The sequence below is a fragment of the Pinus tabuliformis genome, chromosome 3_1 (assembly GCF_031772625.1).
Source record: "Pinus tabuliformis cultivar Carrire ecotype Pingquan chromosome 3_1, CPIR1, whole genome shotgun sequence".
Taxonomy (NCBI): Eukaryota; Viridiplantae; Streptophyta; class Pinopsida; order Pinales; family Pinaceae; genus Pinus; species Pinus tabuliformis.
The window spans coordinates 314,213,509-314,220,060 of record NC_142301.1 but is presented as its reverse complement, the minus strand read 5'-3'; the positions used below and the strand labels follow the sequence as shown (position 1 = coordinate 314,220,060).

Below are 6,552 nucleotides of genomic sequence, written 5' to 3'. Positions count from 1 at the left end.
CTCTTTTAGATCTCCATTCAAGAAAGCAGTTTTTACATCCATTTGATGGACTTTCCAACCGTTCTGAGCTACTAGTGCAAAAAGTGTCCGGATGGTAACCCATTTTGTTGTGGGGGAAAAAGTATCCTCATAATCAACCCCTTCCTTCTGTGCAAAACCTTTTGCCACAAGCCTAGCTTTGTGCTTGTCAAGTGAGCCATCAGCTTTATACTTGTTCTTGAAGACCCACTTGCAGCCAATTGGTTTGGTTCCTAATGGAGGATCAACCAGCTTCCAAGTGCCGTTCTTTATGAGGGCATCATACTCCTTTTGCATCGCTTCTTTCCATTCATCATGAGAAGCAACTTCTTTGAAGGAAGTTGGTTCAATATCTGTAGACAAGTTCAATTCACAATCATAAGAAACATCCATATCAACAGGTGAATTAGAGTCATCTACATCACCTCCATTTTGCCGGTTTGAATTTCTGGTTCCTGTCTTTCCAACTTCATCAGGATGAACACTTTCAAGTGTCTTTGTCACCCACCTTGGGGGACCTTTTTTAGATGGTCCAGGCTACTTCATTGATTGAGTTGGGACTGAATCAAGATTGAGTCTCCCAATTCTATCAATTACATCACTTAAAGCATCATCCATTGTTTGAGTTTCATGCGGGGGAGATTGTTCTTCAGAAGAAGATTCCACATGTTGATCTAATATAGGAATCCCCCCTTCAAGATGTGGAATCTGATTATCAAATTCTGGAAATGATTTTGCTTTTGCGAATCTATCCAAGCGATCAAGTTGCCGCTCAACAACATTGTCAGTTTTGGATGAGTCAAGAAAAATTACATCTATAGATACAACAAACTTCTTATTTACTTCATCATAGAGGTGGTATGCTTTGGAGGTGTTTGAATATCCCAGAAAGATACACTTACGACTTCTAGCACCAAATTTGTTTCTACGTACCTTTGGTATCAAGGCATAACAGGTGGAACCAAAGACCCTGAGATGCTTTACCGAAGGAACATGTCCATACCACATTTCATAAGGAGTCTTGTTTCTAATAGCATTAGATGGACATCCATTCTTTATATATGTAGCACATAGAACAACATCAGCCCAAAACATTATCTTTACATTATTGAAAAAGAGCATGGATCGTACCATATTTAAGATTGTCCTATTCATTCTTTCCGCTACACCATTCTGTTGGTGATTATAAGGCACAGTTGTTTGATGTTTGATCCCATGTTGGCGAAGATAGTTTTCAAATTCATTTGATGTGTATTCTTTTCCATTATCAGTGCGAATAGACCCAATATGAAATTGTGCATCATTTTCAATCCCTTTATGAAAATTCTTGGATGTTTGAAAAGCATCAGATTTGTTCTTCAATAAATAAACCCAACACATTCTGGTGTAGTCATCAATAAATGTCATGATATATTTATTTCCATTTGCAGAAGGAACAGGCATTGGACCACATAAATCTGAATGAATGAGTTCAAGTTTTCTATGTGCTCTTGAATGTGAATCATGAAAAGACTGTTTGCTATGCTTTCCTAGAATGCAAGCATCACATTGCTTAAGTTTCTTAGGAATTGTAGGCAAACCAACAACACCATTTTTCTTCAACAAGCGGAGGCTGTCAAAGTTCAAATATCCAAATCTAGCATGCCATAATAAACTTGAGCGAAGTGTACGTTCTCCATGATGAGAATTGTATGAGAAATGTTGTGCATGAGCAGGGGTTCCTTGCAGTTTGAGAAGCATTTCTTCTTCTATTCCCCTCATGACAAGTGAGTGGTCAGATGCTTTTCTTATCTCAAGCTTGCCATGAAACATATGAATGGAGTGACCTTGCTGTGGGATGTGGACCAAGGACAGCAAGTTTCTCTTCAGCTGTGGGAGATATAGAACATGATGCAAAATAAAGTCTGGAAGACCAGGCAGTTTAAGCCTGATTGTGCCAAGCCGTGATGGCTTGATTTTTGATTGGTCTGCAAAGTAGACTGCTCCATCAACATTGTCAGTGAAATCTTCAAAAAAATATTTTCTATGAGTCATGTGGTAGGTTGCTCCTGAATCAAGCAACCAATCATTTTTCCAAGAAGCAAGTGAAGCATTAAATAAATCTTCATTTACTCCAATGTTACATTGTGCCACAACATAGTGAGTGGATTCAGGTGCTTTACCTTTGTCTGTATCATCAGTTTTACCTTTTTGTTGGTTTCTTTTCTACTCATTTTTGTCCCATGGTAGCTTGCATTGTAGAGGCATCATGTGATCCATTTCTTTTGCAGTGTATGCAGTGCAGATCTGCCTTTTCTCCTTGAGAATGTCTGCCCCCCTACCTCTAAAATATCTTCCTCTTCCTCTTCGACCACCTCTTCGTCTTGTAGAATCTTGAGCAGGATGTTTTTCTTTATGAGCAAGGCACACAACCTCTTCATAAGATTCAGGGGCTGTCTTCTTTCCAAAAGCTTTCTCTCTTTCAGCAAACTTTTTCACAAGAGATTCAAAGGTTATATCTTTGAGATTTCCACTTGCTTGCAATGACTCAAGATAATTGGAGTAAGTAGGATAAAGTGCCTTGAGAAAAGCGATAAGAGGAATATCCAATTCAACCTTAGTGGATTTGATATTATGCGTTATAGACTTTACTTCAGATGCAAGAGCAAGAGGATCATTATTTTGCAGTTCAAGAGTGAAGAGTTTAATCATGAGTTGAACAACTTCAAATGCATAATGTGGGTCATAGAGTTCTTTCAGCTTTTGTAAGGCTTCAAAGGCAGTGGAATATGACGAAATATGGCGACTCACCTCTTCATTTACAGATGTTGCGATTAATGCATAAGCTTTTTTGTTCTTGTTTTCCCAAATGACGAGCTCTTTGTCTGAGGTAAGCTGTACTGGTTCATTTTCTCCGTCTCCGACACACACTCCTTTCCACAACTCATTGAAAATGAGGGTGTGTTTTATCATCCGGGACCATTCAGGATAGTTCTCCTTGCCAGTGAGAACTATTCCCACCATGGATATGATTGAATGCATACTGTAGCAAAAACTTCTGCTGCAAAACTTTTACTCTTAATGAAAAAAATATAGTTCTGATGTGACTGGACAGCAAACTCAAATATCAATTTGCATTCATTTGCACAATGTTAAAGTATAGAATATCGCAGTATACTAAAAAAAAATACCCTCAACAGCATAAAGCACTGCGTCCACTAAAAGGCCGAAGAACGTAGTCCTGACATATTATATAATTCAATTGGATGATATTAATGATGGCAACATTTGACCAAACCGTAAGAACAATATCCTACACTTATCCGATGGTGTAACTGAAGAAATAATAGAGAGGACGCTTTGTATTGAAGCCGGCACTTAACACCACACTGAGCAGCCACGCCTTAACATCACGCTGAGAAGCCACACCACGCTTATGCAATAGAGTCAGTCCTTCTCTTGGCATCGTTCAGTCCAACGTTCATGTCACTGTATTGGGTTCACTGCAAATGTAACCCAATGTACAGAGCATGCAATCTCATTGAGTTTATCAAGGGTCGAAATAGGCTTCACTTCCTCTTTTAGCCACACAAAAGACAATGAACAACAATGGCGTTCGAATGCAAGTCTCCACAGATGCCGAATGTTGTGCGCTTCTGTGTGATGGTGGAGGCAGAAGGATTTTGCAATTGCAGGGTCTCTATATAAAAAGGCCTCTGATTATAAGGGTTTCTTCCCTTACAGTATCAAACCAATGGCGAAGAAGCTTATCCCCTTGCTTAACAGGGTTTTGATAGAGAAAGTTGTTGCTCCAAGCAAGACCGCTGGCAACATTTTGCTTCCACAGAGCACTGGCAAGTTGAACTCAGGAAAGGTCATATCAATTGGGCCTGGTTCTTGTAGCAAGGATGGAAACACTATTCCTGTTAGTGTCAAGGAGGGTGACCGTGTTCTTCTTCCTGAATATGGTGGCACAGAAGTAAAACTTGCAGAAAAAGAGTACCACTTGTATCGAGAGGATGATATTCTTGGGATTTTGCAAGATTGAGTTTTTTTTGCCTACAGGAAAACCATAGTGAGAATAACCGTGGAGAGGCTTTATAACTTATGCTACAAACAAATGACAAAAAACAATTTTAGGGAAGAAAAATTTCGCTGTAAGTTCTAATAATAAAAAACAAATAGTTTCTATTCTATTTTCTCAGTCATATCATATCATAGTCTTGGGGATAAATAAAAGGTATATATGATGCACTGTTACATTCTATATTTTGAATCTGCTCCTTTGGGCACTCATTTTGTAGTTCATGTTTCAAAACCACCTGATGCTTTAAACAAGCAAAATGCTCGAGATTTAATTTGAGTTACTCTTCCTCAAGGGAGAATACTCCTCCTGGTAAAAGAAAAAGGTGTTGTGTGGCAACAGATAGGTGGAAAAATTTGTGTTGTTTAAAGGATATCTGACAGATTTTCAAGGAACAGCTTCATGTCTCAGATTTTATGGAGAAGAATCAGCAACTGTGGAGTATATATCAGATTTCAAGGCATTGGGTCAGCAATCAACCGTGGATCTAATTCAGATTTGAAGCATTTCATTTCATCATTTCCAGATTTCCTGTAACATGCCAGGGATTGTTTTATTTTAGTTTATTGTTAGGATTTCATTCCTTAAAGCTAGTAGCTTTATTTCTCTGTAAAGTTGATCATTTTCATTGTAATAGGGGTTGGCTTTCGGGCCAAAGGGAGTAGTCTACCAAAAATCAAAGAAAAGGGTGTTGATTGCTTTGCTAAACAAAATCTAACCCATGTAGCATGCTTACAATAAATCCTCACTTAATTATATTATATGACTTGTCAAGATCAAATTCAAGGAAGTGAGCCTTCTTACTCATCTCCCTAGCCAATTTGATGCTCTGCAAGGTGATAATATTCTTTCTTATGATTTTGGAAGCTTGCGACTTGAATCATTTTCTTAAAATGTTTGTAATAACCTTGTGGGAGACATTGAGGAGGGTTATAGGCCTCCAGCCTCAAATTTCTTGGCATAGTAACATACTACAATGTTGACATCATCATAGTTTTATATCATCTCATGACACAAATGATTGGGAAATATAGAAAATATATTTTGTTAAATATTGATTGAATCTCATATCAAGGTTATAGTGTCTAAGTCACCTTTATGAAATTGTTGAAGTGATTTGCCTCTCCATCAACGAACTTTGGTTGATCAAAGACATGTTCACATATTTTAGAAACCTAAATGTGAGAACTAGATTGAGATTAAATGAAGATGTTCAATTCTGTGTACAGTTTCACCCATTGCTTATATACTTGTTTTAGTCCCTTTTAGCATTCAGTGAGTGAATTAGTGATCTAAGGTACCTTTTCTTTTCTTTTCTACTTTGCCTTATGGACCAGCATTGATCTCTTTTATATTTGCCTATGAATGGCTTGACATTGGTAATTCAACTATATGAATGAGTTATAGCTCATATTTAGCATGGCTCTTATTGATTTTGTCTGTATATCATTTAGTTGTGGTACGGTAATAGAATACGGTTATTTGCTTTTCTAAAGCATTAAACAAAGAGAGTGATTTGGTCACAAAATGAGAAATTTTGAATAATAATTCTAACGGTGCATCCATTTTCTATGGCTTCATTTCAAGCTTAAAAAGTGTATGTTGTAAATTTGTAACTTCCTTTTGTATCTATACACTACATCTCTGGAAGGGCAGGAATGGAAGTGAACAGATTCTTGAAATCTGCAAATGAATCTTCAGAGGAACAAACAGTGTTGTAGTGGGTAATAGACTATCAAAGGATTTGATAAAGTCTGCGGATGAACCAACGGTGTTTTGGAATGTATTAAGTGAAAAGCAAAGGTATGTGAGCCAGAGGGGAGCCGTCGAAAGCTAGACACACAAACCAGTGGCACCTCTATGTATTTTGAATCTACTCCTTTGGGCACTCATTTTGTAGTTCATGTTTCAAAACCACCTGATGCTTTAAACAAGCAAAATGCTTGAGATTTAATTTGAGTTACTCTTCCTCAAGGGAGAATACTCCTCCTGGTAAAAGAAAAAGGTGTTGTGTGACAACAGATAGGTGGCAAAATTTGCGTTGTTTAAAGGATATTTGACAGATTTTCAGGGAACAACTTCATGTCTCAGATTTTATGGAGAAGAATCATCAACTGTGGAGTATATATCAGATTTCAAGGCATTGCGTCAGCAATCAACTGTGGATCTAATTTAGATTTGAAGCATTCCATTTCATCATTTCCAGATTTCCTGTAACATGCCAGAGATTGTTTTATTTTAGTTTATTGTTAGGATTTCATTCCTTAAAGCTAGTAGCTTTATTTCTCTGTAAAGTTGATCATTTTCAATGTAATAGGGGTTGGCTTTCGGGCCAAAGGGAGTAGTCTACCAAAAATCAAAGAAAAGGGTGTTGATTGCTTTGCTAAACAAAATCTAACCCATGTAGCATGCTTACAATAAATCCTCACTTAATTATAGTACACATTTTCAGGTTAAGTTTGTGTTATGTA

General features: G+C 37.4%; 1 pseudogene; it reads left to right on the top strand.

The window, feature by feature from the left end:
- Window positions 1–3,751: 3,751 nt before the first annotated feature.
- On the top strand, window positions 3,752–4,045 carry LOC149187037 (10 kDa chaperonin, mitochondrial pseudogene; annotated as a pseudogene).
- The last annotated feature ends 2,507 nt before the right edge of the window (window positions 4,046–6,552 follow it).